This window comes from Prionailurus bengalensis, chromosome B1 (assembly GCF_016509475.1).
Source record: "Prionailurus bengalensis isolate Pbe53 chromosome B1, Fcat_Pben_1.1_paternal_pri, whole genome shotgun sequence".
NCBI lineage: Eukaryota > Metazoa > Chordata > Mammalia > Carnivora > Felidae > Prionailurus > Prionailurus bengalensis.
Window position 1 is genome coordinate 61,791,632 of NC_057344.1, and position 14,343 is coordinate 61,805,974.

The 14,343-nt window shown below is 34.2% G+C and overlaps 1 protein-coding gene across 3 annotated transcripts in view; it reads left to right on the forward strand.

Moving 5' to 3' along the window:
- SPOCK3 (SPARC (osteonectin), cwcv and kazal like domains proteoglycan 3) overlaps nt 1-14,343 on the forward strand; it is a 495,206-nt gene that overhangs the window by 466,126 nt on the left and 14,737 nt on the right. The gene's annotated exons all lie outside the window — the stretch shown is intronic.

The following is a 14,343-nucleotide window of genomic DNA, read 5'->3' on the forward strand; positions in this document are numbered from 1 at the left end:
TTTCCTTATGCTACATATTCTATAAGTCATGAAATAAATAAGTGGTTGAAAAATTCAGATAGTGCCAGATAGTGATTTTTTTTTATTTTTCCATGTGAAGGATACTCTCTTATCTTTCTGGAACCATTCATGACTATGCATAGGATATTGATCTTTTTGCTCAAGTGAGTTTTTGAGTGAGTTTTTCTCAGTGTTTCCTTTCCTAGACTCCTTATTGAGCTATTAATGAACCATTTGTACTGTTTTGAGCTACATTTCCTTAAATGCATTCACTACCTCAAAACAAACTTATTTTTTATTGTCCAACGTTTTAATGTTCTCTAAGAAGATGATAAATTCACTGACTAGTCTTCCAGGGTTTTTTTGTTTTTTGTTTTTTGGTTTTTTTGTTTGTTTGTTTGTTTGTTTTTTTAGTAATAAAACTTTTCTATGAAACCAGCAGAAAATTACTCACCTTTACATTTTTTTTCCTGCATCTAATTTCCCTCCAACACAAAGTACTGTTATTGAATTAATTCTTTTTTGATTCTCAAATCTCACCTCAGGTGTTAAATCCTTTTGTTTTACCTCACTGGCACTTCTTACTATTCTCTATGCTCTTATATAGCACCTACTCTAGGACTCAGCTCTTTTTTATGTTGCTTTTTAAGTGTATATTTGTATCTGTTCCATGTTTTGTCTCCTTTATGTATGTGTGTATACTGCCTGTATAGTATTTGATATATACTTACCACTTAATTCATTTAACCATCATTTATGGGATCTTTTTGAGTACATACTATTTGCCAAACATTGACCCAGGCATTTAGGATATAGCAGTGAATAAAAATATCACATTTATTTCATGAGCCACTCCTCCTGAATGTCTTTTTCTGATCATTCATCATATATTTGATAATTAAATATTGGCAGTCCTCTAGACTTATTATTTTTTTCTTCTAGCTGTACTAATTATTATTATGGTTTTGCTTAGTATCTTGTTCAAATATAGAATGTATACAGATGATTCCCCAAATCACATTTCTAGCCTTGATACCCAGAATCATATATTCAACTTCCCATTAAAATCTTCTCTGAAAGTTTGACAAGCATTTCAATATTAACATTGCCAACATCCAATTTAGATGCCACATACAACTCTGTTTTTGTGTCTTCATCAACTCAGTAAATGTTAAGTTCATTACGTCAGTAGGTTAAGCCTATCACCTCAGAACCATCCTTGAGAAAAAAAAAAAAAAATAGAGACAGAGATGGGAAGATCTCCCAGTAAAAACAAAGTCTTTATTGTGACTCATGTGAGTGAACAGACCATTAATTCTCTGACTTCATTTCTTACAGCTCTCTCCTCATTCACTCAACTCCAGTAAAATTGGTTCTTTCTCTTCTACGGTGGCATCAGGCACGGCTTGACCTTAGATACTTTTGGCTGTCTATTTCTGACACCTGTTATACCCCTCACCCCCAGAACCCAGATTATTCATACCTTCACTTCTTTTGTATTTCTGCTAGGAGATTCTGCCTTTAGAGACGTTGTGGTAGGATGAATTCTATAGCCCTTCTAGGATTCCACACTCCTGTTTATTCAAACAAACACTAATCTAGGTATTATTATAAGAGGATTGTACAGTTGTAAGTCAGTAGGCCTTCAAACATTGATCCAAAGAAGGATCTAGAAGAGTAAACACAGCAAAGATGGCAGCAACATTATGAATGGGTTTCTTTGGAAAGTGTTATACTATGATTTCACCGCTTGTCTAAGAAAACAAGAGTGCTTCCTTTTATTTCAAGTTGAGAAAGAGATTTAAACAGAACCACTGTTTTAAATGTGTTTCCAGACAAGTGGATAATGGTCTGAATGTCACCAGGAAAGTATGCAAGCAGGAAACAGTCATGAGCTGATAACTTGTTTGATGTCAAAGCAAAGGAAAGTTACTGCTGCTTTGAAATTTTATTTTTGGAAAGAAGATGCAAAGATATCTACTGTGGACAATATTTGAGCCATATGAGTGAGAAACAATGTAAATTCTGCCCATGAGAGATGTTTTGAACACTGAGTAAATGCTGAGAGAAAAATGGATCACCAGAGAGATCCAGGGACTAATTGCTAGGGGGGCAGCCAGAGGAAAATATCACATATCACAAGAAATAGAGTTGGACGTTCACATTGGGAAACCCTGGAAAATCTAAGAAAGGATCTAGAAGAAAAATAGATTCAAAAACTAAATAAGCCTGTACAGCATAATGCCTTCCTAAGCTAGTCATCAGTTTTGGGATTTTTTTGCTGCATGATTTTATTACTTTTTTTACTTTTTTAATTTAGTTGCTTAGCATATAGTGCAATAATGATTTTAGAAGTAGATTCCAGTGACTTATCCCCTATGTGTAACACCTAGGGCTCATCCCATCAGGTGTCTTACTTTAGCCTCCTTGCCCATTCAGGCCATCCCCTCTCCCACAACCCTTCCAACAACCTTCAGTTTGTTCTCTGTATTTAAGAGTCTCTTATGTTTTGTCCCACTCCTTGTTTGTATATTATTTTTGCTTCTTTTCCTTTATATTCATCTGTTTTGTGTGAGTGAAGTCGTATGATATTTGCCTTTCTCTGACTGACTAATTTTGCTTAGTATAATACCCTCTAGTTCCATCCATGGAGTTGCATATGGCAAGATTTCATTCTTTTTGATTTCCGAGTAGTACTCCATTATATATATATATATATATATATATATATATATATATACCACATCTTCTTTATCCATCCATCGATGGATGGACATTTAGGCTCTTTTCCTATTTTGGCTAGTGCAAAAGCACTGCTATAAGCATTAGGGTGCAGGTACCCCTTCAAAACAGCACTCCTGTATTCCTTGGATAAATACCTAGTAGTGCAATTGCTAGGTTGTAGGGTAGTTCTATTTTTAACTTTTTAAGGCAGCTCTATACTGTTTCCAGAATGGCTGCACCAGTTTGCATTCCCACCAGCAGTGCAAAAGAGATACTCTTTCTCTGCATCCTAGCCAACATCCATTGTTGCCTGAGTTGTTAATGTTAGCCACTCTGACAGGTGTGAGGTAGTGTCTCATTGTGGCTTTAATTTTTTATTTCCCTGATGATGAGTAATGTTGAGCATTTTTTATGTGCCTGTTAGCCATCTGGATGTCTTTTTTGGAAAAGTGTCTATTCATGTCTTGTAAGAACCTCTCTGCCTACACTTATGTATCCTTCATCCACTTATGCCAAAACTGGAGGTAATCATAAAAGTGATGGGAAAGGAGAGTTGGAAGAAAAATGGAGAATTAAGGAAACATCATACTCCCTTACTTGAGTTTGCATTTGCAAAATCCCCAGCTAGGGAAAGGAAGAATCAGTTTAGAGTTGTGATCATTATATGAAATTAGACATTTTGAGATACCAATTAACCCACATGTGTTGCAGTCTTTTAATATGGTAATTATTAAATGGCAACTTTAAAAGGACAATGCAATTTTTTTTACCTGAAGCTGAGATGAAGAAATCATGGGACCACCTGAGTTTTCCCAAAGAGTTTTCTCAAGGAGAAAACTTCCACAATGAATGTATATTTACAAAGAATCAGAGAAAAAAATAAAAGTGAATTCAGATTATATCCTATGAATACTACTTGTCTAAGATATGTGTGTATGTGCATTACATAATCAATGTACTAGTTAAAATATAATGTATGTGAACCTGTGCTTATATGTATGTAGTATCATGCTCAAAAAGGTAGATAGACTGGTCATACAGATAGTGAACTGTGAATGATGTTGGTTAAACAATATAAGTGAATGATTACCTCAAGATGACTAGTGTGGACTAAATTAAAAAAAAATCATCTGAGAATGAATGTTAAGAAGAGCAATATTTAAGAGACAGGTAAAGGAATAACAAATGAAGACGACTGAAAAAAAATGAATAAATAAATAGGAGAGTATGTTGTAAAATGTCTTAAGAATCAAGCTTTGTCTTCTTCTACAAGGTCCACTGTGATTTATTTTCAACACAATGCAAAGTAGCTCCATATCCTGAAATCCTGTCAGTGACTGCTTAAAATAATCTAAATTCCAAAAATTAATTAACTGAATAACACTACAAAATAAATTATCACCATTTTTAAGTAATCTTTGATGGAGTCTCATAACATGATAAAAATGTTACTTTAAATGTTAAAAGTATTTTAAGATAATGACAGTTTTATAACATAGATAAATTACAAAGGCTTTAAATTTATTTGAAATATTTCAACCATCAGTAAAATAAGACAGAGGAAGACAAATGCCTTATGATCTCACTTATATGTTGAATCTAAAAATTAAAAAATAAACACAATGATAACAGCAACAAAACAAAACAAACAAAAATCCACAAACTTATAGCTACAAAGAACAGATTGGTGTTTCCCAAAGGTGAGGGATTGGCAGGGGGTGTGGTCTGGGGTAGGGGTGGGCCATGTAAAAATGAGTAAAAATGGTCAAAAGATAAAAAGCTCAAGTTATAAGATAAACACGATCTGGGATGTAATGCAGAGCATGGTGACTCTAGTTAACAATTCTTTATTGTATATTCATAAGTTGCTAAGAGAGTAGATCTTAAAGTTCTTATCATAAGAAAAAATATATATAATGATGTGAGGTGATGGCTGTTAATTAAACTTACTCTGGTAACCATTTTGTAAAATATATAATTTATATTGATATAATCTATACAATGCATATATAAAATCACTATGTTGTATCACTTAGACTAATACAATGTTTTAAGTAAATTATATGTATCTCGATAAAACTGAGGGGGGGGTACAGAGTAAATGAGTCAATCTCAGTCATTCTAAATATAGGTTTCCATCCTTGTCAATGTATAAACATGGTGATTTTATGCTTTTTTAAAAAAAAAATTTTAACGTTTATTTATTTTTGAGACAGAGAGAGACAGAGACAGAGCATGAACGGGGAGGGTCAGAGAGAGGGAGACACAGAATCTGAAACAGGCTCCAGGCTCTGAGCTGTCAGCACAGAGCCCGATGCGGGGCTTGAACTCACGGACTGCTAGATCATGACCTGAGCTGAAGTCGGCCGCTTAACCGACTGAGCTACCCAGGTGCCCTATAATTTTATGCTTTTTTAACTTAATTGTTTGCACATACTACTTTTTCCACATTGATTTCACCCACATATTTATTATTTTTAACACCACTAAAAATATGTATATCCCAAACCTCACATTAATTATAATATTGAGCTCTGTGTTACCTCTATTTAGATAACTACCATAACATTTTATGAAAATATTAATATTCAAGAGAGGAGAACTTTGTAAAAACAGTTATTCAAGAGGGGTGCCTGGGTGGTTCAGTGGGTTAAGCGTCCAACTTCGGCCCACGTCATGATCTCAGTCTGTGAGTTAGAGCCCCGCATCGGGCTCAGTGCCGACAGCTTAGAGCCTGGATCCTGCTTCAAATTCTGTGTGTCCCTCTCTCTCTGCTCCTCCCCGTCATGCTCTGTCTCTCTCTCCTTCAAAAAAAAAAACATTAAAATTATTCAAGAAACAACTTTAATAATGTCAAGGGATGTCAAAGTCCTTAAGTTCACCCAACAAGAGTGAATCCACTCGTAATTTTTACACAACTGCATATTATTTCCAAATTTGCAAGAAGATAATTTTAAGCAATATTCAGACTCTGAAAGTTAGTTTTGAGTATTCCATTGTATCAAATCCCTATTATCATATTTCAAATGATAAATGTAGATTTCCCCTTAGTTATTTTTCTCTCTCATCTTGCATTGATAAGCTATCAGATTTGATCATATATGATGACTATTGGAGAGCATTTCATATATAGATCCTCTACACATACACATACACATAATGTCCTCATTGCCAAACTTAGGGGTCATATTGTAATTCAGACACAACATAGATGCAATTGTAATAGTGAAGAGAAAAATGAAGAATGTGGCATTCTTACTGAAATACTGAAAGTAGGCATATCACATGCTTTATAAAATTCACTTTATGTACTTTCTGTTCATTTAGTATTCTGCTGTGTCATTTAATGTTACCACCTAACAATTAAGATGGGTTCTAACATTCTAAAATGTGAAAAAAGAAAAGGTTCATAATAATTTAAGTCTCTGTATGAGTAATTTTTAGATATGCAGTGTTACGTTTATACTAATTTTAAAGTTAACTATAAAAAGATGGGACCACATAGTAACTCATACATATACTAATGTTGCATGATTTTCTTCAAAAACTTGGGATTTTTCGGATTGATTTTGACTGACTATACTTGATTCCAGTTCTCAAGGTCTTGATCAGTGGGAACCTAGGAGGGAGGTGGATACACTGGATTAGTGGGAAATGCCCATTTGCTTGTGGTTTTCACATTGAGAATGCGCAGCTTCCGGAACAATAGTCTTGGTGATGAGTAGATTAAAAATGGGACAAGCAGCAGCCAGAGGGCACAGTGACCGGCCTGTGTACTTTCTCCTGAGTTCTGTAATAGAGAGAGAATCTGGGTGAACCAAGCAGGGAGACCGGGGTATAGTATCTACTTCAGCCATTCCCTTCGAAGAAACTGTCATGAGCAGCATGTCCCTGTAATCACTGAGCTCAACATTGCACCTGTGCCCTGTGTCTTATAATGTGTCAACACATGACTCTCAACGTTGCACCTGTGCCCTGTGTCCTATAATGTGTCAACACATGACTCGCCAGTGTATGCAAAGCACAAGGGAACATACAAAGAAATTAAAAACACTGACTTTACTCTTGGTTGAAATTCGACTGTAGTTCTCTTTCTCCCAGAAGTGGGATAAAGATGGCCTCAGCATTTATTTTTGTCCAGATGGAGGAGTAGACAAAAGAAAACCCCAAAGCATCATTTACCTGAACTAAAAATCAGTTTGTCTTGATGGAAAGCCTAAGGTCATAAAACTTATAGAGGGAAATATAAGAATAAATATATCTAACCTTTGGTTAGCAGACATTTCTTAGATATGACACATAAAAGGAACAAATGATAAATCAAACTTCATCTATATAGACAGATAGATACATATAGATCTATATAGATCTATCTATATATATAGTTTTTTAAAAAATACTGCTTTAAAATGAAAAGACAAGACACACACTGAGAGAAAATATTGCCAAATACATATCTAATAAAGGTCTTGAATCCAAAAAATATATATAAATAATACTAATCTCAATAATTGTCAAACAACTTACCTGAAAAGTTGGTAAAGATCTGTACACTTGCACAAAGCAGACTTGTGATGTAAATTAACATATGAAAATATTGACATCAGTCAGTATTAGGGAAATGCTGAATTCAATCACAGTGAGATGCCTCTTATACGCTTATTAGAGTGGTAATAAATAAATAAATAACATTACCGAGAAGTGCTGGTGAGTGTGGAAGCAGTTGAATCTCTAATAACTGGCTAATAGGAACTCAAAATGGTACAGACTCTTTGAAAAATAGTTTTATAAAATGAAACATAACTTACCATATAACCCAGAAATCTCATTTCAGGATATTTTTCCTGAAGAAATTTAGGATATTGAAGATATCCTAGATTGAAGAAAAATCTAGGAAATTTATCTTAGAGAAATTATAACATATGCTCACATAAAACATATATGTGGATATTTATAACAACTGTATAATTACAAAACTGGTGACTACCTAAATGCCCTTCAAGTGGTGAATGGTTAAACAAATTATTGTATATCCATATAGTGAATGGGATACACATTGTTGGTGGGCTAAATTAATCCCAGAATAAAGCTCTGTTCTGTGCCTGCCATACAAAGCTTAAAAGCTATCCTTAAAAGAATCAAGTTGATACACAGGTTATTTAAATTCATGCTGGAACAAAATATAACATTGTAGAGAAATATTACAAAATCCCCCAACCAATAATTTAAAATTCATAATGTTCAGATCAAATTAAAATTTATCAAGGATGCCAAGAAGTGCAAAAATATGGTCCATAATAGGGGCGCCTGGGTGGCGCAGTCGGTTAAGCGTCCGACTTCAGCCAGGTCACGATCTTGCGGTCCGTGAGTTCGAGCCCCGCGTCGGGCTCTGGGCTGATGGCTCAGAGCCTGGAGCCTGTTTCCGATTCTGTGTCTCCCTCTCTCTCTGCCCTTCCCCCGTTCATGCTCTGTCTCTCTCTGTCCCAACAATAAATAAATGTTGAAAAAAAAATTAAAAAAAAATATGGTCCATAATAGGGAGAAATCATAATCTTGAAAATATACTCAGAAATTACAATGATGATGAAATTAATATATAAAGATTATAAAATAACCATAAACATTATTGATATGCACAGCAGTATAAAGGTAAATAGGAACATCAATTACAAAAAAGGATATGTGAATAAAACACCCAAATAGGATGTCTAAAGATGAAACACACAATAAATGAAATGAAAACATGTTGAGTGAGAATACAAAGACATTGAACTGAGTAGCAAGGAGGGAAAAATGAACCTGAAGGTATATGATAGAAACTATCTAAATTAAAGCACATTGAAGAAAACAGAAACTGGAAAAAAAAATTCTGTGTCTTAGTGAACCATGGGACAATGTAGAGGGGATTAATATACGAGTAACTGAAGTCTCAAAAGAATCCTAAAAGTGTAGAGCCTCACAAAATTATATGAATAAATAATGGTTAAAAACTTTCTGGATTTTACTAATATAATAAACTCACACATGCAAGAAATACCATAAACATTAAGCAACAGAAACAAAGAAAACCAAACCAAAGTGTACCATAAGAAGGGGCGCCTGGGTGGCTCAGTCGGTTGGGTGTCCAACTTCAGCTCAGGTCATGATCTCACAGTCTGTTGGTTTGAGCCCCAAGTCGGGCTCTGTGCTGACAGCTCAGAGCCTGGAGCCTGCTTCGGATTCTGTGTCTCCCTCTCTCTTCCCCTCCCCTGCTCATGTTCTGTCTCTCTCTGTCTCAAAAATAAATAAAAACATTAAAAAAATTAAAAAAAAACAATGTGTACCATAAGTAAATTGCTAAAAGGCAGTATTGAAAAACAAATATTAAAAGCAACCAGAGGTGGGGGGAAAAAAGAAAGGAAAAAATTTGTTCAGAGGAGCAAAGCTCAGCATGTCAGCTAGCTTCCCCTCAACACTACTCACAATACAGTGGAACATTTTCAAGGTGTTAAAAGAAAGAAAGTCTCTGACAAAAATGTTTCTTCAAAAATTAAGCCAAAAAAAAAAGCCAGAAAAAGAAAAAAAAAAACCTTTTCAATAATCAAAAGCTGAGAAATTTCAAGAAATATTAAATGAGTTTATTGACACAAAAGGTAATTATACAACACAGAAATTTGAATCTATATTTAGGAATGTAGAAAGCCAGAAATGCTTAACATGGGGGGAAATATGTTTGACAAAATAAGAAATCTGTATTTGGTCTCTGCCCCTGGTTCCTGACACGGAACTTCTAAACTCTTGTAACTTCCTGAGTAATGAGGATATTAGGAGCATCTTACATAGAGCACCTAAATCCCTTGGAATATCCTGGGTGATATGAACATCTTTTGTTCTAAAGAGGTGACTCTCGGCGGGCTCCTGGATAGCTTCAGGATGATGGCTGGTTACTATAAAGACCAAACTGTGATTAGAAGTCTGGCACTGTCAGCCCCACCCTCCATCCTCTGGAGAGGGGAGAGAGGCTGACTATTGAGTTAATAATCCATCATGCTTACTAGATGAAGCTTCTGTAAAAATCTCTAAGCTAAGGGGTTCAGGTTCAGAGGGTTGCTGAATTGGTGAATGCATCCATGTGCTGACAGAGTGGTCCACCCCAACTCCATAGGAACAGAAGTTCCTGCATTTGGGACCCTTCCATATCTCACCCTATGTATCTCTTCATCTGGGTATTTATTTCTATTATTTATAATTTCCTTTACAATAAACTGACAAACATAAACTGTTTCCCTAAGATCTGTGAGTTGTCATAACGAATTATGGAACCTGAGGAAGGGGTCATGGGAACCCACTAATCTGTAGTCAAGTTGAAAGAACTGTGAATAGCTGGGAACCCACTACATGATATTGGTATCTGAAGTAAGGGTGCATTCTGTAGGACTGAGCCCTTAACCCGCTGGATCTGTACTAACTGAGTGGATAATGTCAGAATTGAATTAAATTGTAGGACACCTAGTTGGTGTCCACAGAGTATTAGAGAATTGCCTTGCGTGGAAAACCCATATTTGGTGTCAGAAGTGTTTACACAGGGAAAAAAAATTCCTTTAATATAAAGGATTTTTTTTCACATTTTTTAATCACTTGGAAAAGCTAATACATTGTTCAGAGCAAACATCATAACAATGTACTGTGAAATTTGCAACATATATAGAATTAAAATGGGTAACACTCATAGCAAAATAATGTGAGAAAAGGTAAAGGATTTAAGTATACCCTGGCAAGTTTCTTACCACATATGTGAAGCGGTACAGTATTATTTGAAGGAAGATTGTGATTAAGCTAATGATATACACTATAAAGCTGTGGACATCCTCAGCTGACAACCATCAAAAAGCAAATATATTTCATAAACTACATTAGTTTTCTATTATGAATTAACAGATTACCACAAAAATTAGTAGCTTAAGCAACACAAATTTATTATTTTATAGCCCTGTAAGTCAGAGGTCCAACACAGGTCTCCCCACGTTAAATCAAGGTGTTTGAAGGGCTCTAGGAGAGGATCCATTTCTTTAATCAGTAGGGTTGTCGTCAAAATTTATTTTCTTGAAGTTATAGGAGTATTCCAGTCCTTGTTGGTTTTTCCCAGATGTAGACACTACCCACTTTCCTAGACTTACGGTCTCCTTCTTCCATGTTCAAAGCCATTTTTTCTCTGTCTCATTTCTATTAGCTATGAAAAGCTTATGGTTTCACTTTATGGTTTTATTCTAAAGGATTTATGTAATTATATCGGGTTTACCCAGATAATCCACAATTATATCCCAATTTTAAAGTCAACTGATTAGCCAATTTAATTCCATCTGCAAACTTAAGTCCTTTTAGCAATGTAATATCACAGGGGTCTAGGGATTAGAATGTGGACATCTTTGAGGGGTTATTATTTTGCCTACCACATAAACTAATAGTGGAGATTAAATAAGAATATTAAAAATATAAAAAAAGCATATTTAATCAAAAAAAGAAAAGAGAAACAGAAAGAACAATTAATAAAGAGGAAAAATAAAATAATACTAACATGAAGCTTTAAAAACAACCATATTGAAATAATATTAAATGTACGTGGTCTAAACCCTTTAATCAATAGGCAGAGATTTTCAGACTTGGACAAAATGTGAGACTCAATATTGTACTCTCTCTAAGACACATTTAGTATAAAAGTATAAATTAGTTACAAGTATAATAATAGAAATTCTAGTTATAAAAAAGTTGAAATGACTATATTTATGTAAGACAAAATAGACTTCAGAAATTGGGCAAAAGCTGTAAGTTTTACTGTGACAGAAATCAGCTCTCTGTCTAAATCTAGCAATTTTTTTCATGTTACAATGATCTTGAAGCATATGGCAAGAATATTACATATATACATAGTAAAAATAATGCATAGAATACATATATGTATAGTATTTGTACTATGTTATATATAGTGACTATGTTATCCAAGAACTCTCAAACTCATCAAATAGTTTGTATTGTTCCAAAAGTTCAAGATAAGTCAGAAAACAATTTTTTCAATTTAATATCATTTTATATGTGTAGCATCAACTGAATTGAATTATGTTGGAAGTATATATTTAATTTAGAATATTAAAATAATTTTGTCTACTCCTTTTCTGTTACTTATGATTCTGATTAACCTTATAACACAATTTTGTGTATAAATGTATTATTAAAATTATATAAACTCACTGTATTTTTTATCTTCAAGGTAACAGAGATCATGTTTGAAAAATCCCCACATTATCTAGATATGGGCATTAAAGTCTAGATATAGTAATATAACCATGCAAGGTAATGCCAGGGCACAGGCCAGTGACCTGAATACAAATCAGATACCTTGACATTTTTTATCTAAAACATTATTGCACATCAACAAATTGATCATTCAATAAACATGTACTATGTAAGAATTTCATGTCTTTGTAGCATAAAGAGTAAACTCTTGTGTTTAAAATTTATTAAATATCTGTACATGATACATTTTCAGAAATGTTATATTATGTGAATGTCTGTACTGTATAATAAGTTCTCAAAATAGAGCTTCAAAAATTATTGAAAGGTTAGGGCTACTTTTGTTTCATTGTTATTGAAAAACTAAGAAGAAATAAGGTGTTGAAATTGACAAGGGTGTTTGCATGGTACATCATAAAATCTGGGCAGAGATCATTTTAAAAATTATTTTGCAGATTATTAACATAAAATACAAACAAATGGTTACCAGAGGGGAGGTGTATGGGGGGATGGATGAAATAATTGAAAGGGATTAAGAGTACACTTATCATAAGCACTGAGTAACGTATAGAATTGTTGAATCACTATATTGTACATCTGAACTTAATTCAATACAATATATTAATTATACTGGAATTAAAATTAAAAATATAAAAATTAAATTGAACTCAAAAGTAAAGTAAAATTTATGTCTTAATCGTTGATGATTGGTCAAAGGGAACTCAAGCAATTGTGAAGATGTGATATGAACAATCCTCAAAAATCTCTCATATGGGCTATTCCAGTTACTCCCTACTGGCATCCCAATTTCCACACTTGCTCCCATATAATTCACATGCCAGAAAGTGTTTCCTTTTAAAACAAAATTAAGATGGTGTCACACTCTCTTCTAACATTTCAGTCATTCTTTATTGTACTAAAAATACGGGCCAGAGTATGTGCACTAGAATTGAATGCTCTGTTATCTCACTGCTGATTCTTCACCGCCTGTCACTAAATAGCATTCATGAGATGATGAATCTCTAACAGCTGGCCTTCTCTTCACTTTCTCTGGACAATTTCTTATATCTCACCTACCCCTGCATCCCAAACACCGAGAGAGAGCCTTCAGTCTTTGGTTAAATCCCAGATAGTCTTTGCCTTTTATCTGCACAGATGTTATACCCACTGTCTTTCCCCAGTGCTCTTTCCCCACTTTGACCAGGACTAGTCACAAGTAGATAAGCAGATATTCACCTGGAAATCAGATGTTTAGCTCTCCTTCTTGCAGACACTTGTGGACTTTACTAGGGCTCTCAATGAGACCTTCATGCTAAGCATTAGGAAACTAGCCAGTTGAGTCCTCTATTCTCAATAAGTAGGTGAAGGGAGAGGATAATCTCTCTTTACTAACTCTCACTGTTCACCAAAGGGTAATAGCTCTTCTGTATTCTTTCCATATCTTTTATTCATGAAAGCTGAATTGCACCATTGGGTTTCTCCATTGTACCAGAAAATGAGATGAGAGAGAGGGTGTGGCTCAAAGGCATACCAGAAATCTCACACCAAGAACTTCATTCCTTTGAATACTTTTGCAGTGGTTAGTATATTATGCTGTGGGTTCCTTTCTTCATGTGATCACTGAGCATTTGACAATTTCTGGCAGTAAGGAACAGTTCCAACCAATATCTTAAGCCATACTGTTTTAAAAATAAGCTCCAAGAGAATAATGGCCTTATCTATATTTTCAACCCTGTATTTGCAGAACCAAGGTTAAGACCCGAAAAGTAAATAGGAAATGAGAAACTCATGAGTGCTTGTAGTTTGTTAGTTTGAGTGGGAGAATTCTGTTTTTATTCTACAAACAATTTTACAAAGGAAAATACAAATAATAAAAAAATTACTGGATTTTTTTCTCTATGCTTTTATGAAAGAGTCCCATGGATAGAAAGCATGATGATTCATGGACAGAAAGCACAATATGTTCTGATACGTGAATAGAATAAATTCCAAAAAGGTGTTTAAAATGAGAATTTCTTAAGTCCCAAATCTCCCAATCAGGACTTATTTAATGTAATACTATTTATCCTAAAAATGCTAAATAGGATTTAAAAACTAAATCCTAAATGTGTATGTCTTTATTTTCAATTACCTGTACACCCTGAAGTATAAAAATTAAATAAAAGGTACATATTAAAATAGATTATGTACAACTAGAACATAAAATTAACTGCAGCAGAGAGAGAATTTCATTCATAAATGGTTAAACTACTCTTCAACCCCTGCTATTGAGGTTAAACCCTTTGGATATTCAGCTTTCTGAAAGTCTCCACAAGTCCAAGTGCATCCTCTTTTTCATGCCAGTTAACTGAG